We start from the raw sequence: 26,420 nt of genomic DNA on the forward strand, positions 1-26,420 counted from the left end.
TGTTTGCAACAAGTACTGCAGTTTTATCCAATTAATTGCACTGTGAACAGGCTTTACTTTCACCAAAATAAGCAGTAGATATTTTATTGACCTTGGAAGGAAGGAGAGTTAATTCGGCAATGCCAAACTCCCAACCAGTGTCTATCACATTGCACACACAGCTCAAGACTCATAACTCAAGGTGCATGCAGTAATGTCAATAAATTAATGTCCAGTCAAATACTTGCTTTTTTTATATGAAAAAGTAGGATTTTATTTTTAACTCTACACAAGCAAAGGAATAACATTTGTAAGGAACAGCACAATACCCTTGAGATAGAGGCATTAGCATTTGTCAGGCAAATCACTGTCCCACCCTCATCTTTGTAGTGCGGTTGGGATTAATTCAAACAAAAAGGTGGCCGCATCCAGAGAATGACTCTTAGGAATTAGTCAAAAGTGTCAAAGTTGTCGCAGCACCTTTAGCTGAGAGTTCTCTGGGGCCCAACAGGCCGAATTAAGGTTTAACCTGCTCCAGCAGCACAAACAATTCAGCATATCAGAAGTGACAGTGCCAGAGGGTCCTCGCAAGGATTGATCCTGTTCGGCTAAGTCAAGATGTGCGTGGTACAAGTGGCAGCAGCCAGCAGTCCCATGCTCTCTCCTGAGCAGCACTGTTGGTTTTCGCCAGTGAGCAGATATGCTCCCGGCCTGCATAAACGCAGTAGAAGAGTCTTTCCCACACAGGGTGGGGTTGGTCTTCCACTTTCTGACCAGAAACCAGCAAGGGCGCTACAGCTTCCTTGGTTTCCTCCAAGGTCTTCGGGGGTCGATCAGGGGCGAATCTTGATGCACAGGTTCCAATGTGGCAGTTGCAGCCCAAACTCTTTGGCACCTTAGTACTGGCATACCGGGTTGCAGCAGTACCTCAGGACACTGTGGAGGCGCCTCAGTGCAATCACCCACGCCAAAGTGGCCCCTCCTGGCATACAGGGTTGCCTCTGAGGCATTCACCAGTCCTGATGCGCTGGTCACACAATTACTTCAACTGTAGCCCCCCTCTGGCATACAGGGTCACCGCAATGAGACAGTACAGGCTTGGTACTTCCTGCACAGCTCTCCATGCTTAGCTCAATCCACAACGGCCCTATCCCGGCATACGGGGTGTCACCAAATGAATCCTGCACACACATGACCTGATCAGTGCACAATTATATTCTCGGACCTTCGACTGGGACTCACCTCGGTAGGGCTGCACACTAGACCTCACTCGCTCCAATGTTCTCTCCTCTTTATCAGGGGGCACACTGGTCCTGACAAACAGGCAGCTGCTGGTGCTCCAGGCTCCTGGGTAGGTGGGCCTTGGTTTTCCTCAACAATGTCCTGCTCACCCATCAGGGAGACTAGCAGGCCTTGGACTACAGCCCTCGTACAGGCAGATGTCTTGCCAAGCTTCCCCTTCTCACAATAGTCCATTTCCAGACACCAAATGGGATTTGGGGTCTGAGGCGAAGATTTAAGTAGAGTTTCTACCTCTTCGGAAGTGTACACTTCATTCCTCATATTTCCTCTCGAAAGGCTGTCATAGTAGGAGAAACTCTAAAGTGGATAATCCCCTTAACACAGGCCATGGTAGTGACTAAAGTTCACACCTGAAAGACAGCCACAGTGGTATGTGAATCAGAAGGTCAATACTTGGTTGCCGGTCCCACTCTTTATGATTCCCTTATCAGCCCTATCTCCTTCCTGAGACGTGTCCAAGCTTCCTTTAATCTATCACTGAGTAAGAGCACCCTTTTGAAGTGTAAACTGGTAGAGTCTCTTTCCTCCTCCCTTCCTCCAGTGTGCCCCTCCTAGGCCACAGGAATGCAGCAACACACTAATTAGTCAGGGGGATTCCGCTCTTCTTCATGTCTTCACCAGGAAGGCCTGGGCTTCCCAAAATGGAACCCAGGGTCTTCCATGTAATGGACCATTGCAGGAACACTTGCACTAAGAATACATACACAGCACACATACTGTCCAGCATTGTGGATTCCTTGTATCGTGCCGCAACAGCCACATATACATTCAACACACACATTCAATCTGTGTACAATGTTCAGTATTGTAGCTTCTCTGTATTGTACTGTGGTATGCTATTTGCAAACACGCATTGCCAGCACTCACGCTCATCATGTGCGCACTGCACAACACTTCACTCTTCATGTATTGCCACTCCCTGCAAGAACACGTATACCCTGCACATGCTTCAATTGAGCTCAAACTATGTACAGAACAACATCCTCCATGTACTGTATTCCCAATGGGCATACATTCACTCAGTACATGCACTAAATATAAATGAACGGCACAGCACTGCTCTATTCCTGTACTGCACCCTTCCCAAGCACACATACATCCAGTGCAGTCACTACTCCTGCACAGCACTCTACACCTACCTGATGTAGGCCAAGGGTGAGTTAAGCACACATCAGTGTAATTTTAAAGAGGGGAGTGAGCCTGGAGGCCTCACTCCAGTGAGGCATGGTAAAAAGCACCTCACTCTTACTGAGCTCTACACTGTATGCTTCTACCACTGCACTTGTGTCACGTAACTCTTTGGTGAAAGTGGTAACCTTTCACAGATATAAGGGTTGCACTTTGGGCACTCCTCCAGCTCCAACAAGACTGCATTCCGTAAGACAAGCCTATGTCATGGCACACATACATGATCTGTGTTTGTCTAAGACAACAAAAATCAGAAATAGGGACCCAGACAGTTCAGTTGGGCTTTCAGGGCAGGCTTACACGTCTTCTACCATGCAGAGGATTTTTCTGTCCAAACACCTGCCATCTGCCCAGATTTTCTCTAGGAAGACAATATGCAAATTGCACATTTTTGGTGATTGCTGTTCTAATCCTTAAGCTTTCGATAGGACTAAACTTTAACCTGCAAACCGAAATGAATTTAGTGAAAAAAATAAAGATGCAGCCTCGCTTCACAACTTGCATTCATGACTATGGAAAGTGGTCTAGTTTCTCACGCTTTTTGTACTAGAAAAAGATTTGCAGAGAAAAAAAGTGAAGAAAAAGTGCACAGGAGAATGAAAGGGGAGAACTATCTTCAATATACTGCAGCTTCGTATCGCCTGGCTGTACAAGTAACAATGCTCGATAATATTGAATGTATAGGTAGTTTTGATATAGGTAATTCTATCGATACGTCCTTTTTTTTTTTTTTTTTATAAAAGCACCCATAATACGTTTAACTATTTCTTGGAGAGAAATGGTAGCTGTTAATTTCCCATCAACTCCACGGTAATTATTTTATAGGCAGTGCTAAAAAGTAAGGTTGAATTTGCCCCTCAGAGATTCAAATGATTACCCTTACAGCTGCAAGCCAACCTTTGCAAGAGGTGCATAACTCGTCTGCGCCATCTTTAAGAGTTCGAACTTGGGATCTGACGATTACAAGCCTTCATCTATATCAAGCATAATAACTCGAACTGTATTATGAAGATTCAATCGCGTGACCTTCAGACTGCACGAAGGCATAGCCTTTTAACTCTGTAAACGACATCCCTAAATTACAGAAATTGTCAAATAGCCTATGTTTAGAGGAATAGTGTTCAAACGGCAGCAATCTATGGGCAAACTGAAGTTCATGAGCTCAACTCTTATTGTGGCTAAGTCAACAACCCATCTTCCTGCAGTCGAAAAAGTGCGCACCACGGGACTGAGAAACAGCACTACTCATTTATACAAAAACAAAACAGCAAGGTCGTTGTACAAATGAGTGCTCGTGCATGCAACGATATATGTATATACGGAGTGCGAAAAAAGGTAAGGCAAAGTCACAGTTCGCTTTATACACGACTCGGTTTATCAGTAAAGTGCAAAACACAAACTGCTGTTGAAGAAAATGGTGCTTGGGAACGGAAGGGTGTTATAATGGGAACTTCTAGAATATGGGCTAGTAGAATTTTGTATATGTCATGGTGATGCACTGGGTTCTGGACAGTGACATAATGGGATTCTGTGAGGATTGGAGTGATCGATGTGTAGGTGTCTGATCTGACAGGTTGCTCATCTGCCATTAAATCTTTAAGAAGTTCAAATGTGTTGCGTTATCATGACAACACTTTTCAAAAAGTGTCAGTTCTTATGTTTTTCCAACAAGAAACTAAAGCCATTAGCAATTCAATCACAGTGCACAGAACTTGACCAATCATTGCATCCACCAAATGTTTGTGCGCTATAATAGTGCTGAGGGGAGCGGATACTGCACCAGTGGAGGTGGTGAATGCAATTATTCACCAGGTTCAATGCAAGGTTTGAATGAAGGCCAGGTGATATAACGCAAGCATTAGCGAAGCCATTAGTGTAGGAGGCTGGACTGGCTTGTAGTGAGTACCAAGGGGTACTTGCACCTTGCACCAGGCCCAGTTATCCCTTATTAGTGTATAGGGTGTCTAGCAGCTTAGGCTGATAGATAATGGTAGCTTAGCTGAGCAGCTTAGGCTGAACTAGGAGACGTGTGAAGCTACTACAGTACCACTTAGTGTCATATGCACAATATCATAAGAAAACACAATACACAGTTATACTAAAAATAAAGGTACTTTATTTTTATGACAATATGCCAAAGTATCTTAGAGTGTACCCTCAGTGAGAGGATAGGAAATATACACAAGATATATATACACAATAGCAAAAATATGCAGTATAGTCTTAGAAAACAGTGCAAACAATGTATAGTTACAATAGGATGCAATGGGGAAACATAGGGATAGGGGCAACACAAACCATATACTCCAAAAGTGGAATGTGAACCACAAATGGACCCCAAACCTATGTGACCTTGTAGAGGGTCGCTGGGACTATTAGAAAATAGTGAGAGTTAGAAAAATAACCCTCCCCAAGACCCTGAAAAGTGAGTGCAAAGTGCACCAAAGTTCCCCTAAGGACAAAATAGTCGTGTTAGAGGGAAAATGCAAGGAAAACACAAATCAGCAATGCAACAACAATGGATTCCTGACTGAGGGTACCTGTGGAACAAGGGGACCAAGTCCAAAAGTCACAAGCAGCTCGGAGATGGGCAGATGCCCAAGAAATGCCAGCGGTTGGTGCAAAGAAGCTCTTACTAGGCTGAAGAACTGTGAATACTGCAGGAACGACAAGGGCTAGAGACTTCCCCTTTGGAGGATGGATCCCCCACGCCTTGGAGAGTCGTGCAGAAGTGTTTTCCCGCCGGATGGACGCCAACAAGCCTTGCTACACGCAAATCGTGCGTTTGGCGTTTTTGGACGCTGCTGGGGCCCAGGAGGGACCAGGAGGTTGCAAATTGGACCTGCAGAGAGAGGGGACGTCGAGCAAGACAAAGAGCCCTCACTGAAGCAGGTAGCACCCGGAGAAGTGCCAGAAACAGGCACTACGAGGATGCGTGAAACGGTGCTCGCCGAAGTTGCACAAAGGAGTCCCACGTCGCCGGAGACCAACTTAGAAAGTCGTGCAATGCAGGTTAGAGTGCCGTGGACCCAGGCTTGGCTGTGCACGAAGGATTTCCGCCGGAAGTGCACAGGGGCCGGAGTAGCTTGCAAAGTCGCGGTTCCCAGCAATGCAGCCCAGCGAGGTGAGGCAAGGACTTACCTCCACCAAACTTGGGCTGAAGAGTCACTGGACTGTGGGGGTCACTTGGACAGTGTCGCTGGATTCGAGGGACCTCGCTCGTCGTGCTGAGAGGAGACCCAAGGGACCGGTAATGCAGCTTTTTGGTGCCTGCGGTTGCAGGGGGAAGATTCCGTCGACCCACGGGAGATTTCTTCGGAGCTTCTGGTGCAGAGAGGAGGCAGACTACCCCCACAGCATGCACAAGCAGGAAAACAGTCGAGAAGGCGGCAGGATCAGCGTTACAGAGTTGCAGTAGTCGTCTTTGCTACTATGTTGCAGGTTTGCAGGCTTCCAGCGCGGTCAGCGGTCGATTCCTTATCAGAAGGTGAAGAGGGAGATGCAGAGGAACTCGGCTGAGCTCATGCATTCGTTATCTGAAGTTTCCCCAGAGACAGAGACCCTAAATAGCCAGAAAAGAGGGTTTGGCTACCTAGGAGAGAGGAAAGGCTACTAACACCTGAAGGAGCCTATCAGCAGGAGTCTCTGACGTCACCTGGTGGCACTGGCCACTCAGAGCAGTCCAGTGTGCCAGCAGCACCTCTGTTTCCAAGATGGCAGAGGTCTGGAGCACACTGGAGGAGCTCTGGACACCTCCCAGGGGAGGTGCAGGTCAGGGGAGTGGTCACTCCCCTTTCCTTTGTCCAGTTTCGCGCCAGAGCAGGGGCTAAGGGGTCCCTGAACCGGTGTAGACTGGCTTATGCAGAATTGGGCACATCTGTGCCCAACAAAGCATTTCCAGAGGCTGGGGGAGGCTACTCCTCCCCTGCCTTCACACCATTTTCCAAAGGGAGAGGGTGTCACACCCTCTCTCAGAGGAAGTTCTTTGTTCTGCCATCCTGGGCCAGGCCTGGCTGGACCCCAGGAGGGCAGCTGCCTGTCTGAGGGGTTGGCAGCAGCAGCTGCAGTGAAACCCCAGGAAGGGCAGTCTGGCAGTACCAGGGTCTGTGCTACAGACCACTGGGATCATGGAATTGTACCAACAATGCCAGGATGGCATAGAGGGGGCAATTCCATGATCATAGACATGTTACATGGCCATATTCGGAGTTACCATGGTGAAGCTACATATAGGTAGTGACCTATATGTAGGGCACGCGTGTAATGGTGTCCCCGCACTCACAAAGTTCAGTGAATTGGCTCTGAACAATGTGGGGGCACCTTGGCTAGTGCCAGGGTGCCCTCACACTAAGTAACTTTGCACCTAACCTTTACCAGGTAAAGGTTAGACATATAGGTGACTTATAAGTTACTTAAGTGCAGTGTAAAATGGCTGTGAAATAACGTGGACGTTATTTCACTTAGGCTGCAGTGGCAGGCCTGTGTAAGAATTGTCAGAGCTCCCTATGGGTGGCAAAAGAAATGCTGCAGCCCATAGGGATCTCCTGGAACCCCAATACCCTGGGTACCTCAGTACCATATACTAGGGAATTATAAGGGTGTTCCAGTAAGCCAAGGTAAATTGGTAAAAATGGTCACTAGCCTGTCAGTGACAATTTGAAAGTAATGAGAGAGCATAACCACCGAGGTTCTGGTTAGCAGAGCCTCAGTGAGACAGTTAGGCACCACACAGGGAACATATACATGCACACCTATGAGCACTGGGGCCCTGTGTGACAGGGTCCCAGTGACACATACATATAGGCCACAAACCTATGAGCACTGGGGTCCTGACCAGCAGGATCCCAGTGACACATAACAACCATACTGAAAACATGGTGTTTTCACTATGAGCACTGAGGCCTGGCTATCAGGATCCCAGTGAGACAGTGAAAACAGTGACAAACACCCTGACATACACTCACAAACAGGCCAAAAGTGGGGGTAACAAGGCTAGAAAGAGGCTACCTTCTCACAATTAGGTCTCACGTTTACAACCTATTGGCTTTGCCAATGGCTGTTGGTCATGCTGCACAGCAACCCTGATGGCTAAAATTATTAAAAAATAAAAATAAAAATAAAAAAAAACACACCTTTCCCACGCCCGCTCAATTTTGCACCAAATGACAAGACACTTTTTTGTAGTTACCGAGCCGGACCGGATCAGTAACTAATAGCTAAAACGCAGAAAAGTGTTTCTCCCCTTTGACCCCCCAAACAGCGGACGGGGGAGCGGAAGCAATAGGTGGAAAAGGTCAAAAGCAAAATAGGGGAAGACAAGGGTCATGGAAGAAACACAAGGAGCAACACACTTCTTGGATAACAGGTACAAACACCAGTCAAACGCACAAATTGTAAAGAGGCAATGAACCGTGGGAGGGCACAAACACAAATAAACAAGCGTGGACATGAATAGGGAGCTGGCAAATTAGAGTGACAAGGTAGGCCTATTCAGGAGGGAGGCTCCACGCTCCTCTAAGTTCATGGTATGCCACAATATGCCTCGCAACAGGCTCGACCTAATGAGTCCTGGTCCCCATTTTGATTCACTTACTTAAAGATGAAAACAATAAAGAAGCTTGAAGTCCACTGAGAACCATCACCCACAAGAGGGTGAAAGCAAACGAGCATTTGCAAAGCCAACAGTATAATAAAAAAAATAATGAATAAAAAAAAAAGGGAATGTAACGCAACACAGGGGGCAGGGACAGGGAGAACCCTGCAGGACGGGGGACACAACATAGGCAAGAGCAACATGGAATAAAGTGGGAAAAAGAAGCACGTGTGACACAGCAAAGTGGACAGGGGGAGGAATACAGGCAAGAAACAAAACAGGGGAGAAGCACTTGTGGGCGATGGCATCATGAAGGCGGTGTGGGGAGGAAGCACACAGGGGAGTGAGAGGGCAACACAAAGGAGAAAAAAAAATCAAACAAAAAAATGCAATCTCATGGAGTGTTCAACCAAAAAGAAAAAGGTAGTGCCTGAAATGAAAACAATGGGAGGACAAAAGTAATGAGGCCACACCCCAGGGAAAGGGCAAACATAGGAAGAGGAACCAAAGTCCACCCAAGTTAACAATCATTCATTGGCAAAGGCAACAGGTCTCACCTATGCATGAGCTATTGGCTTTGCCAATGTATTTTAGCCATGTTGTACAGCAGTGTGACTGCTGTTCAGCATGGGTAAAAATTTGTGGCACAGTGTGTAGGAGAGCGGTGCAGAGCAGCGTGGCTCAGAGTGGTGCAGAGTAGAGTATGTAGAGCATTGCAGTGTGGCAATGCAGAGCAGCATGGCACAGACTGGAGTGGCATTAAGTGGAGGGGCGTGCCATGGGGGTAACTCTACCCCACTACATCCCTCCAAATGCCACTTCAGTCTGTGCCATGTCTTTCTGTGCCTTGCCACTCTACTCTATGCCACTCTGCACGGCCTACAGTGGTACTGTTTGGAGTGGTGTGGCGTGGCAGGGCCTGGCAAACTGAAGTTGCACAGACCGGAGTTCATAGAGTGCAGAAGAGTGGAGTGGCGCGGCGTGGAAGGGCATAGAGTGGATTGGCATAAAGTAGCTTTTTGGGAAAGGGACTGTATGGCATAGAGAAGAGAGGTGTGGCATAGAGTGGAGGGGTACGGTTAGAATAGAATGACTTGGGATAGAGTGTCACTGTGTGGCGCTGCCTGGCATAGAGTGGAGGTGCATAGAGTGGAGTTACGCAGAGTGGAGTAAAGTGACTGTATGGAGCGGCATAGAGTAACACCGCATAGAGTGGAGAGACGTAAAGTGGTTTAGTGTGGAGGGATGTAGAGATTTCATAGAGTAGAGTTGACTGGCACAGAGTCAAGTGGTGTGGAGTGGTGCAGTTGACTGGCACAGAGTCAAGTGACATGAAGTACAGTGGGGAGGTGTGGCATGGCACAGAGTACCATAAGGTGGCATAGGTTGGAGTGGCAGAGTGGAATAGAGTTGTGTAAAGTGGCATTGAGTGGAGTGGCATAGACTGGAGTTGCACAAAGTGGAGTGGCACAAAGTAACACTGTATATGAAGTGGAGTGGCATAGATTAACAGTGAGTGGAGTGGCACAGAGTCGAGGGGCACAAAGGGGCTTTGTACGGGGCTGTGGAGTGGCGCAGGGTGAAGTGGAGCTGAGTGTGTGGCGTGGACTAGAGAGCCCTAGAGCAGCAGCATTGTGTGGAGTGGAGCAGCATCAAGTTTCGTAGAGTAGAATGAAGTTGAGTGGAGGGACGTGGAGTGGCGTAGAGTGGAGCTGTTTAGACTGCAGGGGTATATAGTGGCAGAGACAAGTGGCATTGAGTACAGAGGTGTAGAGTGGTGCAGAGTGGCACTGTGCGGAGTGGAGTAAAGTGGCATTGTGTGGTATGGCATGGAGTGTAGAGTGAAGTGACATGGAGTGGCACAGAGTTTAGTACAGTGGCATAGAGTGGCGGTGCACATAGTGGCATGCAGTGGAGTCAAGCGGAGTGGTGCGGTGTGGCTTTATGTGGAGTAAAGTCGTGTAGCACAGAGTAGAAAAGAGGGGAATGGCATAGAGGAGTACAGTTGTGGGTGTATGCAATTTAAACAAGAAACCAAACTTTAAAAATCAATGCAAAAGTATGAGGCATAAAATAAATGTTGCTGAAAGGCAACAAAAACAGGTGTGCAGTGGCAAGAATCAAAAAGGTCTAAAAATGTGTTTTAAAACAGAACAAGTGGGGAAAGTAGAGCAAGAACTGGAAACTGAGCGAGTGTACTGAAACACATACCTCAATCACAGGATAATTATGAGGTTTATGAGGCAGCAAAGAAGGTTGTTAATGAATGGTAAGAAATGGGTGGGCTCCAAGTCCTTTATTTTAAACAATACACTAAGTAACCGAGAGGGCATGGAACACATGCATGCCTCGCTGCCAAAAACATGGAACACTCTTCCCACCCACCTGCGCCAGAACAAAGACCTCCTTACCTTCAGATAACTTCTCAAGACCTGGCTGTTTGAGCAGTAGCAGCACCCCCACCCACGTTCTCCCCCCTCAGCACCTTGAGACCCTCAAGGGTGAGTAGTGCACTTTACAAATCCCTGATTGATTGATGCAAGACCAAAAAAAATAAAATGGAGCCAATCAAGAGGGTCAGCAAAGCAAGCTAACAGTAAGCAACGAATCGGCTCTAAGCCCACTGCGAGTGGAATAAGAAAAAAGATTTAAGTTTCACTCTTAAGTGAGCAATAGGCTTCACCATCTGGTATTTTGTCAGAGGTACATACTCCCCTTGAAATATCTTACCAAGCAACCATTGAGATGGGAACGTCTCTCTCCCCTACACTAGTTTTACATGTATTCACTCGTATTACAAGCTCGCTGCATTACCTAACGGACCCTCAGATTCCACACTCCTCGCTGTCATCGCACTAAACCACAAGCTGCTTTTAATAAAGGCTGTAAACACTGCCCCTTTTCAAATCGTTCACTAGGAGACGCTAACCAACAAAAACCTTAATAAACTACAGTCAAACACAAACTATAAGCAGCTGCATTTTTAAACATTGAAATAACACTTCATGCTGTTTAACAACAACTGGATAGGCAATGGCTACCCACCACCAAACAACGTTTATTGAAAGAAAGAAAAAAAAAGACTCAAAACCCTTGAGCTGCTCCACAACCCACCACATAATTTATGCATTGTGCCTAAAACGTACAGGAATGGAAGGGTCGAGACCGTGTCCTGCGAATCAAATGTAGCGCACAATATTTAAAGAGTTTCCATTTATGCCAATAAATAAATCGAGGCCTAGTGAAGATGGCGCACGTGCGTTGCTGTGAGTGTTGATAATATGAAACGATCTTACCTGTGATGCTTTGTTTAGGGACAACCAAGAGTGGTGACTTTAGTCGGTGTCTAGAGGAAAGAGAAGCTGTGCAAGTCTGAGCCAACAAATAATGTGAACTGGGCGACTGCCAAATTGTTATGAAAGAAGAAAAAACAATGCCAAGTTGAGATGAGGAAGTCGGTCCCCGAGACGGTTATGTAGCTCGAGCCCAGATCACAATCTCATATGCACTCCTAACACAGTACTGTACCGTTTGAGGTAAACATTATTTTAAAAATAAAACAGAACACAAATAATGAGAGGTATTCTGCAGTAAGATTATTCCTCTCCAAAAATACTTGTATGAAAAATAAAGCCAGATCATTCAACATTTACATACTATGGAATACGATGCAATCCAAATAACTGCCCTCTCTAATAAAATTTATCAAAACAAAATAATTAAGCAAAACTGCAACTTCCAAAAACGCATATAGTACAAGACAAAGAGAGAAGCCACAGGCGGTTTAAGAACTCTACATTTGGTATATACTCCATGCAGGCTATCCACCACGCATGAACAAAATCAGGGAACAATGGAATCAGGAAGTCAAACAGGGTTATGGCCAGTCCAGCATTCACTAGCAGAGCTCTGCTCTGGAAGACCAAAATGGGAATTCACCAAAACCTTCCCAGAAGAGGCACAAGGTTTGTCAGGGAGAAGTTACATATGGGCTGGCGCAACCATAAATGCAACAGAGTAGGGCATCAATTTTGAGCTGATGGCACACCCTAATGCAGGACTTGCACAGAGCGGCATTCATCCACATTGACACCATCACTGTGATAAATAAACAGTAGGTAGTTATAATTAGGAACTAGTTTCCATAGAAAAAAAACGTCTTTTGACTTACCTATATCTTTGGCACTGTTTGACAAATCTTCACAAAATCTTCCAAAAAGGTGCTCTCTTTGGTCCGGAGATCACGCTTTTTCTTATTTGTTGTAAATCCATTCAGTAGTTTGAGGTATTAACGGTAATCCAAATTTGTGTATCTGGGCGGATTCTAAGCACAGATCTTATGGTGAGACCTGACTGGGACCAATATATATGATATAATCTACTGAAATGCATTGTAGTAAATGGAAGGTTTTGAGGGCCACAAAAAGGAGAATATATGGGGTGATACATTTTAGTTACAATATAAATCATTTGTTGATGGTATCATACTAATTTTAGGAATTGTGGTGTGCTCTAATGTGATTTCATCCTGCTGTGATTTCATGAATCATGTTTGAGAGAAAACAGTTTTCTCATGATTTTCCCCACAGAGTTTATGGAAGGTGCTCCAGAAGCTAAAATGAGAGCATATTTTCTGAAATATACACACTATCTTTCTCAGTCATACGAGAATGAAGCTGCACATTGTCAGTAGAACTGTAAAACAGCACTTCCAACAGGAGCAGCTTGTCGGTTGATTCCCTTGTGTTCTACTGCAGCCTCCCAGAGTGTTATAAAGAACAACTAGAGTGCTAACAGTCTTACCTAAAACAAAAGTGAGATGCTCCTGACGCCATCTTGAATGTATCAACTGTTACAGCTTAAAACATTTAATATAGAAAGGAATAAAATGAGGGGCTCATTTTCTCATAAAAATTGTTAGTGCTGTATATAGAAAAATTAGGACACGTTTTAAGCAAGTTCTCAAATATCTGCCTCTTCCATTTCATTAAATCATTCTGACACGCAGACTGCAACATTCACTTTCAACACTACCAGCAGACTGCCAGTTAGCTCCCTGGCGATCAGTGGCTTTACTACAATGTTCTAATGAGGACGCTATCTTGATGGACTTGAAGTCAAAAACTGAAAGCATTTTCTACCGAGGATACCGCAGTAAATGAGGAGATATGGGAGCTTCATAACAAATAACTCTCTCAAGATTGCCACCAGAGGGAAAAAAGAGCCCAAATGTAGCACAAGTGTCACTCAAGTGTAGCCCAAGTGTAGCCCAATGACAGAAGTGTGCAAAACATTTAGTTTCTTTGATGTTTTGCAATTTTATTTAGTGCAGTCTCGACCCAAAGCTACTAGAGTTCTTTACATAAGTATCAGTTACGGTACACAAAGACACAGTCATTTAAGTTTTAGGCATGGGGAGATAAAGTGATTTGCCCATAATCAAAGGATGCCAAGCTGACGCTGAAACTTGAACCTGGTTCCCCAGTGGCAAAGTCTGTAGCTCTGGACGTAAAACCACATCCTCCCCCTAAGTGAAACAAAATGAAGTGGATTAAAAAAAAAAAAAAAGATAGCCAATAATTTAAAAGTGCTTTGTCACTATTCGGGAACTCAGACCATATGTCCTCATATTAGTTTTTTGAGCAGTACACAATTTCTATGGCAATAAGACCCTCTTATTTTTAGAATTTCTAAAGGAAATGCTTTAGGTATTACAGTTTTGATTACATCAAGTTGACGTTAGGCGTGACACACTTTTATAATAAATATAGAATGTTTGCATCAACAATTTTATAGAACAACTAGATTGCTGAGGTCAGGGGCACGGACTTGGATAATTCAGGGCAGGGAGGAGGGTACAGAGGCAACAAGTTAACCATGATGGGCAGGCGGAAGGGGCAGCAACACCACAACGGACCATGGAGGGCAGGGAAAATGGAGGCAACAAACCAACCACGCAGGATAGACAAGACGCTGTGGCAATTTGAAAGACCATTGAGGGCATAAGGAAGAGGTAGTGGCAGTACACCAAACATGCCAATTCAGGCAGGAGATTCCTGATGTTTTTAAGCCCAAAAGTTTTATCTGTCTCCTGCCTAAAATGTCCTCTTTTTGAATGTAAGTCAATGAGGCAAATCAATTCCCCAGGTATCTTTTTCTAAATCTCCTTCTTACCAAGTGCAAAATGTTGACAAGTATGGTACATTGGACAACAGAGGGCAGGAGGAATGAGGTAGGTACGTGGACTTGGATAACTGATGGAATGAGGGAGATGGGCAGGGGCACCAAACTGGCCGTACAGGGCAAGTGTCAGGGGTTGCAGCACAATACTCCACACAGGGTTAGCGGGATGGCAGTGGAGCACAACATATCATGGAAAGCAATAGGGAGGGGACAAGGCCATGCACAGAGAGCAGCGGGGAAAGAGGCAAGGGTAGCACGCTGGCTATACTGGACAGACAGGAGACAGTTCTGGCATAACGGACAATGAAGGAGGGAGGGAGCGGGGCATGACAACAAACCAGACAAGGAGGGAGGGGATAGGGGCTTACACATGGAAACCAGAGGGCAGGAGCAGCCAGCTGACCATGGAGGTCAGGCAGGATGGGCACTGGAAGCACAACACACCTTGGAGGATAACAGTGAGACTATAATGGCATACATGCAGACAACAGAGGTAAGTTGGGAGGGACTCGGGCAGCAAGTTGACCATAGAGGACAGGTGGGAGAGGTAGAAACAGCACAACAGCCATACTGGGCAAGAGAGAGCAGGCAGGGGCATGCACAAAATGACCTTGGAGGACAGGAGGGAGGGGGAGGGGCAAGACACATACAAGAGAAGACAGGGGAATGGGCTTCACAACAACCACGCACGGCAGGCAGGTGGAGCAGTTGCCTCACAACAGAGCTTGAAGGGCAAAAGGGAGTTGCAGCAAAAAGGATCATGGAGAGCAGGAGGGAGGTCATAGGGGCATGGAACTCAGACAGGCAGGGTAGAGGTGGCAGGGACAGGCAGCAGCCATCTAACCAGGCAGGTGGGAGGGGTAGTGGCAACTCAACAGAACACCTAGAGTATATACAAGGAGCAGTGGCAGGTCTATGGAACATGGCGGGCAAAAAGGAACAGGAGCATGCACACAGACATCGGAGAGCAAGCGAAGGAGGGTAGGGGCAGCAAGCTTAAGCACAGCGTTCAAGCAGGAGGGGCACAGAATTGGGCAACGAAGGGCAGGGACACCAAGATAAATGGAGGGCACTAACAGCACATCAGACTGGGTAGGTGGCAGGGGGCTAGCACATGGACTCGGACAACAGAGGGTAGGGAGGAGATGGATGGGGCTGCAAGCTAACTGTTCAGGGAAGGCGAGTGGCAGAACTTACTTGGTAAGTCCCACCCAAAGTTGACAATCTTCATGGTTAAAAAAAAAAAAAAAGCTTTCTGGATTTTTAAGACCTTTTTACACCCACAGTTGTTCAGCTTACCTGGGAACATAACAATCCATCACTGAACCCTTAAACATTATTCCATCCAAAAAAATGCTAAATGATAGGCAACAAAATATAGCTTCAGCATTATTCTCTGGCACATTTACTGACAAATCCTGACATTTGAACAGAGAGATTTAAATCAATTCAAAATAAATGGAAAGAAACAGGTGACTTCAATTTCAACACAATCAAAGACAGCAATGACTCGTGTGGTGAAAACTAAGTGAATGTGCCTGGCTTCAATCTTGCTGGAAAGTTTTATTCTGAGCCAGAGCTCGTACGCTTGGAAACACTAAAGTTTTGGATGAGAGACAACTGGAAGAGCTTGCCACGGGGGAGAGATCTGTCCAAGACTAGTGCGATATTTGTTTATTAATATCGACTGCTGGCAGACAATCCCCCAGTCAGGAAAGTCTGCCAGATACTGGAGGGAACCATTCGAGCAGCGATTTAAACGGAGTGAAAAGAGCACTAGCTTTTAAATAGGTCATGCTTACCGACATAAATGCACATATAGAACAATACACCTTTAACAACACACTGACAGGCACCCCTCACGCAAAATAACCTACAGTCCTTCAGGAATACACCTAAACCAAACACTTTGCAGCAGGGCCTACACAGTGGTGATGATCGGGGGCGCACAGAATGACGTGTAGCTGGTCACACAGTCAGGTGCACAAGGCGGCGCACACTAACGTGCATCAGGACGGCTCCACTTTAGGCATGCACGGCTTATCCAGTTCTGTATTTAGCACTGCATTCTGGTGCTCGCAGAATGCTTTCCAGTAATAAATGCAGGATGACGAGTACTCATGCCCTTGTTGTAGAATTTAGTATAAACCGGAAGACAGGTTTTCAATGGGTCGTGAAAAGCACTGGAGTTACTTTTGCAGAGGGCGGATAGTATATTTTTCCTTCAATCCGTTGCCTGTTACCCCCATCCATCGTGACCTAATCACAGCAAAAGTAACTGCTTTTTTTTTATTTGCTGAACCAAGCCACAGCCAGAAACCCACAACAGTTATTTCAATAAGCAAGAACTAAAAGTTTACAAGTTGCGCTTGTACATGAACATTTCTTGCAGTCAAAACATCCCGGTTTGTAGCATGTCTATTATCTTAAATCAGCAGTCTACGGATGATAAGCACACATGCCAGCCTGCACCCAGCAAGTTAAAGCGCCCGTGACACAACGACAACAGTCCGAAAAGGTTAAAAACTGATGCAGAAGTCCCTGGCTTAACTCAGCACCCCAGGCTGTGCACTCAAACGCCACAGCAAGTTTGCGGAGGGATAAAAATCCAGACTTGACGAGTTATGAACTAGCACGTAGTTCAGAAACATATTTCACAAGAGGGGCATGGCAGCCCATGGCTCCACTACAGTCTCGTTCACCCCGTTGCATAACTTCAGAATCGTGACTCGTGGCCTTTTGCGATTAGATGCAGTATGTTCTGGCTCTCTCTGCAGCGGCACATGTGCGTGACAAGCCCAGGCAGCGGCAGGGTGTCAGAGTTCTGCTTAGAAACAGCTGCTGAGATGAACAGGCCACAAGTAACAAAGCGGAGGAAACCACGCCAGCGCACTCGTGAGGTCAGGGGCGTAGCTTGGTCAGTAAGATGGGGGGGGGGGGGGTGTTTGAGCTTCAGATTTTCCGACAATCATGCTATATAATGTTAAAATGCATTATAGGACAAGCAGGGTGTATGAGTGAGGCCTAAGGGGCAGTGGAAGGGGAGATGAATGTGATTTGGTAGGAGTACTAAGAGAGAAAATACAATATTCTGTAAAATAACCAGCATTTTTTAGGACTTTCACAAAGTACTACGTGTGTACTTTTTTTGTCTATGTGTATGCAAAACTACCTGCTGAAATCCGACCAATACACAAACTGAAAGCACTAGTACCCAACTATTTATAAGAAAATACATTCATAAGTGGGCATAACACCTTAAACACCCTCCCTGAAGCTATACCCCTGCGTGAGGTGCAACAAGTCAATTTGCGATGGTGATTTACGTTCAGGTTAGTAATTCTATATCTCTCACCCAACACCTCCTCACCTACTACAGCAATCTGTAGGGGAGGTGTTCTTTTTCTCTGGAAGATGACCATCTGGGCTGTGCCCAGGAATTTATTTAACTTCAAAGGGGGCTGGCATCAACAGATGTAGCTAACACCTGGCCTGCCCCCTTCCTTTACCCTCCTAGCCAGTCAGGCACCAGGCACAGTGGGAGAGGACCTGGCCCCAGAACCAGTTTGGACTGACTGCAGAGGAGGGGTTACTTGTTTCCCTGGCAACAACTCTAAGTTGGGCACAGGGACTCTGTACAGGAGATGCACGGATCAGGCATGTTAGTTTTTGGCAGAGGGGCACTGTGGGATGGATTACAGCTCAATACACTGGACATGCTGCAAAATAGGGTATGGTCTCCTCTGGGAAGATTCACACTGTTGGTTAAGGAGTGGTTAGGAGATTCTTCCACCCAGAGGCTGGCACTTGGCATAAATGTGGCTCCCACAGCACCCATCCCAGATCACTTCTGGGCCTGGGAAAGAACAGAAGATGCCCGACCTGCTGCCTGGTACTGTGATCCTAGAACAGCCTTGAAGTCTGGACCTGTGCTCCCTCTGTTACTCACGACAAAGAAGTCAACCCCAACAGCCTTTACCCCAAGTGCTGTCCCCAAGGTTCCAAACCCTTAGCTGGTGTCAAAGTGTAATCCTCCTAAAGTTTCATGAAACCAGGGACTAAAACTTACTGCCAACGTTTTTGCCCTGAGAACCAGCATGAGACTGGGACCAACCTGCCAAGTTGATCTGTTGTTGCATTGACACTGGAATAAACTTGGTCACTGCTCCCCCTACATTCTTCGCTAAAGCAGCACATCAGATTCAGCGAGACCATCATTGATCAGTATCCTACGACGTTGAGCCTTTGACCACAGCTTGCAGCCTTACCCCTCTGAGAGAATCCATGTTCCAGATAACATTTGGAGACCAAATGTAGAAAGCTTCCCCGGATCAAACCGCATATGTGTCTGTTAGACATTGAATCCTGAACTTTTCCCACTCTGAGCTTTCCTACCTTAATGGAATGCTTCGAATATCTCAGACTTCTACTTCCAGTCATGGACGAGCCCAGCGTCGGCCAAAGTCTGCTGCCTTGCCCCGCTGAAGACATTTTGCTCCAGAAAAATTTCAATGCGCAGAGATAACTCTTTGACTGGGATGAACATAGTCCTTATATCTGATCCAAGCTACATTGGATTCAGCCTTACATGATACAATGTCCTGGTCTAGCGCAACCAGATGACTGTGGTTGTCGCTTAACAATTTCTAGCTCTATTTTGAACCTTAAACAATTAATAACTTACTGAATTTTTGTCAAGTTAGTGTCACTTCATTAAAAAAAAGATTCAATTTCTCTAAATTGGTTTGAGACATTTGTGTTGTATTTTGCCTTTATTAAGTACTGCATAAATACTTAACAAATTGCCTCTCAGGTACGCCTATCTACTCTCTATCCCAGCTACTTGGAGTGAGGGTGAGGGGAGGGAGAAAGAGGTTGGGTGCTGAACTCATGTTAATTTAGTGGGTCACCTTGAGAAGGACTATGGTTATTTTTTTATGTTGCTACTCGCCCCCTCTACTAGTACCCCAAATTCTAACAAGTAATAAAGTCAAAATGAAAAATAATAATCTCAAACCAAATTAGGAAAATAGAGTAAAATGTACTAAATACAGTGACACCAAAATGACAAAAAAAACGAATAAAAGGAACCGAAGATCTGATTTAAAAATAGCATACAAAAAAACACAAAGTGGGAATGATAGTCACGGCAGACCGGGAACTAGGTGGAATTTGATGCTGACAATGGTGGAGCGCAGATCGGATCACCAACCAGGTTGGTCCCGGTCAAAGATTTCTGACTTAGTGCCTGATTTAGATTTCTATGGACAGGTTACTCTGTCACACAGTGACTAACATCTTGAATGCCAAAATAGAAATCCCATAGGAAATAATAGGATTTAATTTCAGCGGATGGGATATCCATTACCATTGTGGCAGAGATTCCACCCACCCATCAGGCTCATAGTTTTTTTTTTTAAAGTCCCAGTCAACCATACGAGCACACTTCTAAAGCTTACCCAGGACCCCAAGAGAGGAACTTAGAGACTCACAGTGTCTGGTAGAGGCCAATTGAAAGTACAGTCCAAGTCCAGTTGCCAATGTTCAGCTGGATACTTGCAAGAAAAGGCCTCATGCAGCTTGGTGCCTCCCTGCAGCCAAGGTACAAAAGGGAGTACGTCCAGTCCTTCAGGGGTCAACTTAGGACACAGATATCAGGTCCAGTCCTCTTTGGATATTCTGCAGTTCCAGAAAGTGCTCTCAAGTGGATGCCTGGAAGTGTCATATTTTTGCGTGGAACCAGCTAGGAGGGTGGGCTGACTCCTAGCCATTCCACAACCAATGGAGTAAAAGTTCACAGGACCAACTCTACTCACTTCTTCAGGAGTTTGTCCTGCCTGCCTTACTGCAACAGGTCCAAAATGCCATTTATCAAGGCATTTTCAAGATGGTGAAAGTGTAACTACACTAAAGTTGGGCTTTGAGGTCTTGAGTTGTGTGGGGAATCTACTATGGTAATTCTAATGTCCTCCAACATCTAACTAAAGTCCAGTTTCAGGTGGGTAATGAACGCTCAAAAAACCCAGAGACAGAAGTCTGGTAGGACAAAATGTCCTTCAGCAACCAGACAGTGGTTGCACAGAACTGTGTGGCATCCTTTTCTCTCCCTTTCAATTGTTCCCAAAGTGTTAAATGTCACTCAGCAGACTTGGCCAAGCAGGATTTGGAACAGTGCTGCCAAAGGGAGGCCCACATCCCCCACCCTGCATGTTCTGCTAAAACAGAAGAATCATCTTGACCCATTCGGGTCAGCCTACTGTATGGTCCTGATATTTCACACCCATTCAAAGCTAATAATTAGCTGGAAAAAGCTAGAGAATTAACGCAAATTATTCTCCAGGAATTTCAGGCAGGGAAAAGGTCATTTTCAAAAGTTACTTTTCCTTGTTATTTTTTTTTTTTTTTTCAAACGGACTTCACGGCTGAAATCGATTATTAATAGCCATTAAAAATAGTTAATTATTTTTCCAGCTATTCTCATTCAAGTCATATACAGTATTAGTATATTAGTGTGTACTCTCGTTTTCTACATAGGACAGCTAGGCCCCTAACAATGAAAATTGCTTTTAGGGCCTTGAAGCTGTAGAGACATGGTGATGTTAATTTTCACTACGTCCAACTTTTAAATACCAAGCAGCCTACCTTGTGGGCTACAATGCTTACATATGGGTAATTTACTAATATTTAAAATGAAGATTTTTACCCGTCAAAAAAAGTATTGACAGGTTGCAGTGCATATTTTGCACTATTACAGTCAGGCTACAGTGTCACACCTGGCTCTACAGTGGGTTATTGGTATATGTCCATATCTATTGAACATTCATAAAAACCTTTTGCGACCCTACTTTTTTAGCTGGAGCATCTGCATGTTTGAAAAAGTGACATCCGTAAGTTTACGGAGTACTGATAGTCAACTCATCTGTCGACTGGTCAAATTTGAGATAGCATTTAAGCAACTTGACAAATGTGAAAAGATTGCAATTCATAGACTTTATAGTAAAGAGTAGAAATTAATTTTGAATAAGAAACTGTCAGTAACAACCAATAAAAAGGTTCTGTCAGTATGTTATTTCATAGAGATTTCAGTTTTCGGTGAAGAATTCTTCACTAATCATCTCTGTTTTGAACCATGGGTAATAATTTCATTGTCTTTTGATTTAACTAATATTGTGATCACCTATGTGTAATGTATTATTTTATTTTTTTAACACTGCACTAATATACTCACTAAATGACCCAGGGGATGGAGAGTCTAAGGAACAATATCATACTCAAGATAATACAATGACAACTCTTGCAGTTAAAAACACACCATTATGCTGTAACAATGATCTGCTGAGTAACTGTTTCATTGTCTTAATTTAATGACCACTGCAGATCCCGTTTTTTTTTTTTTAATGCATTCTATTTTTATTCAGAAAGGCAATTATACACATAATAAATGATCACACGGAGCAAGTCTACAGAGTAATATCACACTTACTGTATGGCACCGATTGCTATTGCAGTCAAAAATACACTACTATACTGCACTAATGGCCAGCTAATGAGTAGTGTTTTATTCATCGATGACGTATGGACAAACTAGTACAATAAAATACCAGGTGATATGAAAAGACAATTTGCATAGCATGCCTCAATACAATTTGTGGCAATCATTCAAGGTATAATATTCTGATCGAAAATCGTCCAAATATGACAAAATACAATCGAATTTGTACATGTTTTAAAAATGATAATGACCTATGATAAAGTATTTTATATAGCAAGTGTGGTGATGTGGTTTACTACTAACAGTGACATTTAATAGACCATACTTGCGTAACCAAGAATTCTGAGATGTGAAATGTTGTATATTGCAAATGCCTGGTTTTCTTGAAAACCATTTGTGTAACTATTACTCAGATGACATGGAATGTAAATAATGTTAGACTAAGGCAAACTTGAATAATTTTTGATAGTGGTTTTTATTTAAAAAATTACAACTTTTATTTTACTTTAGTGGATGGTAATAAAGGCGCTGCAGTCCCCTGGCGGCATTTAACTTCCAGACCTTGCAGCCTATCTTGTACCATATACTAGGAACCTATTAGCAAGTAAAATATACCAATTATGATTATGCCAATTCGACCATGTTTAAAGAGGAGTACTGGTCAGGAGGTGGTAAAGTGCACAGAATTCTAGAGCTTGCAAACATATAGAATTCAGTAAAAGATGACCACGCAGAAAAGGCGGATTTCCTACTGGTTCAATGCAGTTTTCGAAGCATTATTAACTGTAATATTCATGCATTTGGGAAAGTGTATGTGGCAAACATTCTATAATATTACTGCAAGGTCGTCTTCTTTAAACTGAAAGTGGCAGGGATGAAGGGAAAGGTCGAAAACAAGTGCAGGCACTATATTTCTTTTTGAAACAGAGCCTCTCCACTGATCCGCCTCCTGCCGGATTTAGGTGTATTGGGCATCGGATACGGGTTGCTGCACAGCTAGTTCATCTGTTGGTTTAAACACAGACCCAGTGACACGGTGTCTGTGTACGTAAATTATTTTTCATGAACTGGCCACTGATTCCAATGCCATCTATGCATTTTTCAAAACTGGCAAATCACTGAACCGGGGACCACTAAAGAGGTGGTGTTCAGATTCTCAGTATTACTGAAATCTTAATTTGTACCAGTAAACTAAAATGTTTTGGAGCTGAAAAACTGCACTAGTAAAAATACAAGTACATTTTTTTCACTGTTTGCTGTCACACAAATGCAATTTTACATGTGTTTCCAAAAGTGACCCGGGTGTTTGGATTCTATACATAAACTTCAAAATGGGTAAGTATAAAACAAGGGCTGAGGGCAGATTCACCATTGCTACTTGACTCGAGACTCACTTAGATTGACAGGTAATCCAAAGAAATGGTTACCTCACGCTGCAGGAGTTATTACTAATACAATGATTATATAGGTTTTTGTAAAAACACTTCTAAGAGTTTAAAGTTTTAAATGTGTTAACTTTTTATTCTTCCGCATTTCAATACATTATAAATGAGCGCTCCATGTCTTCCGCAACACTGGGCCAGAGGTCAAACTGGGGAGAGTTCCGAAGCATTGCAAGCCTTTTAGCAAACACATCCCTCAAGACTTTGGTTTGGCTGGAAATATATGGAGAGCGCTGACCTTCCAGGAATCCCTGCTAGTTTGCTGAGACCCCTTCATGGCAGATGGTATTGAGAGGATCTGAAGCTCCGAGGATTCCAGCTGTAAACAAAATCTCTGAGGAATCTGTGGGAGCACCGGTAAGGGCCTGCGGCTAGTTCGCGCAGCGCATGGAGAAAGAGGGGGTGCCATTGAGATCTGCCCTCAATGAGTCTGACGCGGGAAGAAACTCCAAAGACTACCACCATCGCCTGGAAACTGCCAGTACGTGAACTAGTCATCTGGTTTCAGTGAAGAAGAACGACTTTCGAGCATCCCAAAGAACGCAAAGACAGGATGTGAAATGTACAGTCTGGCTCCGGCGCCAAGGCTGAAACGACAGCACACACCACAGACAGTTCCTGATGACATAGGGAACCCTCTATGAGGCGAGTGAGACGGAAGGACACTCACTTCAGGGCTGAAAATTGGTCCCCCCCACCATAATTTAGGAAAAGTGAAAGACTAGGCATAGGATCTGCTAAAACTAAACCTGACCAACAGGCTACAGGGACTCATAGCCGTCTTTTCGTGTTGTCAGCGCACGAGCTAACAAAAAAATAACAAGTACTGGCATAGCCCAAAGCTCGTGCCTCCAAACGATGCTAGTTTGGCTGCCAATTCTGGACATAACGGACAACAAAAAATGTGGCCCAAGATGACATAGGCGCATATGCATTCCAACACCACAGAGGCAATTTTACTGTTTACTTTTAATTTGGCCTGCCCAGCATGATAATGAACATGCACGTGATACCCTACACGAACAAGTGTACACTATGACACTGTGACTAGTGGGACAGGTGACGCAAAAGATGAGCTGAGGTGAGCAACACGGAGCACACCTGAGGACGGGGTGGAAACTCGGCACTTAAGGAAAAGAGTCCGAGACCGAACACACCTGCAAGCCCACCTGCTGAACCGAAAAGAAGAAAAAAAACGGTTCCCAGGTGTCATCCTTGGAAGGATAAAAGTCATCCAATCGAAAGGATGGTAAAGCCAGCATGCTCAACGGAAAATAAAAAAAAAATACAAGAAAAGGAAGGCAATCCATTAAGATGCAAGCAAATGAGATTGGCAAGATAGACAATGATAATGGCTGACCAAAGCCCACTTCAAAGACTGTCAGTGTGCTGAATAGGTATTTCGAAAACAGATAGCTAAAGTGTACGTGTAGGGAAACCGAATAAAATAAAACCTGGTTCCGAGATTGCTCATACTGAAAAAAGAAGTGAACATTTTGTTTACCATAAAAATAGCAGCTTAACCAGAACTATGCTTTGCTTGCCTACACGATCTAAGATTCCTGGTTAATACTGAACATCAGACAGGTATATCCTTTGCTAACACAGAAGCCACCATGTCTTTACAAGAAGAACAAACATCTAAATACAATAAAGTATTAAGACAGGGTCATATTTCTGCAATTTTGTAGGGCCATGCTGTGTAATACAGGAGTATGCCAAAACCGCCTTTATAATTCGCATGTGTTGATTCGGTACCAACATTCAGCTTGAAGAATGAATATCAGATGTTAGTCCAAAAACATTTACTCCACACGCCCTTACGACGCAGATTTTACTCCTAATGTCTTTAACTCCACAGTTCCATTTAAAATAGCTGCCTTTACAACAAGTTTCTACTCCTTTACCCACCCATTAACCCTAAAGTAACTCTTACCCCTTTAACTCTACCCACCCCATAACCCTAAAATAAAATATACCTCCTTCACCTCAACCCACCCTTTAATGCTACCAATGCCTGAAACATGAAATAGCCCTTACCTCTTTACCTCTACCCACCCCTTAACCCTAAAATAACCTTTACCATCTTTACTAAACCCGCAAACCTGAAATCTCCCCGACCCCTCTTGTTTATGTCACCTAAACCATAAAATAAACCTTTAGCCCGTTTTATCTTTACCCACTTTTTAACCCCCATAGAACACTTACCTAGGAAGTAAAGGAATGCTGAGTGAATGCATGCAGGCTAAAGGCACATGTTGAGAAAAGGCTGATGAGCTGAGGCTATGGGCTACGAAGACCAAAAAAATTACGAATAAAGGTTACATATCTGATAAATGCATGTAATTTCTGGAAAAAAGTCACACGGTATCAGCAGTAGTATAGTAAAGGTGTTGATAAAAAAGGTCCCGTCTGCACGGTTGACATTAATATGTACCCTGGAGGAGTCTTTAAAACTTACTGTAAAGGCTTTCAACACACCTGCATGCATCTAGATTTCATATGTATTAGAACTATATGAGCAATTCCTGCTTTAACTTCATTGACAATTTACCTACAGGAAGGGGTATGTAGGCCAGCTTCTGAAAGGTAATAGTTGTAATTTCTGCTAGCAGATACAAAAGATGCCTGCCCGATAATCGTACACTAAGCATGCAATAATTTTGGAAGGGCATACATATCACACATTTATTATCAACATACCAACACAAATTACTGTAAAACAACTGTAAAGTAGTTTCCATTAGCAGGGATGCAGAATTCCTATTGCCCAAGTCCTGGGACATCTTGTTTAGCGTCAAGGGCAACAGGTTTTCATTTTATTTTGTCCTTGGAACAAGTAGGCCAAACCCTCCGCAGCACAAACACTTTGGCAGCCAGTTTACAGAGAGGGGAACGTCTGCAGTTGAGATAAGGTGTGTCCATATGTTAATGCTGTTCAAACTTGTATTTACAGTTCATTAACAGAAAAGCCTTCATTATTAGGGTGAGCGCTGTAAATAAATGTTCTATGGTCACACTGCACTACTGACAGTGGTTCCAGTAAAAATAAAAAGAAGTGTACACACATTTGAAAAATTAAACAAGACGAGACTAAGTATAATGCTCCCAGAATGCGCTCCGATTAGATGCAAATGTTTGCAAAAGCATGTAAGCAAGAGTGAAGATTCTTTGCTTTTAAAATTAAATGTTCAGAAAAAAATGCAACTGAGAAAAAAAGTTTCACTACTATGAAACTTTA

General features: G+C 44.2%; 1 protein-coding gene across 1 annotated transcript in view; it reads right to left on the reverse strand.

Moving 5' to 3' along the window:
- BCL2L11 (BCL2 like 11) overlaps positions 1 to 26,420 on the reverse strand; it is a 156,070-nt gene that overhangs the window by 96,988 nt on the left and 32,662 nt on the right. The gene's annotated exons all lie outside the window — the stretch shown is intronic.

The sequence above is a fragment of the Pleurodeles waltl genome, chromosome 5 (assembly GCF_031143425.1).
Source record: "Pleurodeles waltl isolate 20211129_DDA chromosome 5, aPleWal1.hap1.20221129, whole genome shotgun sequence".
Lineage (NCBI taxonomy): Eukaryota > Metazoa > Chordata > Amphibia > Caudata > Salamandridae > Pleurodeles > Pleurodeles waltl.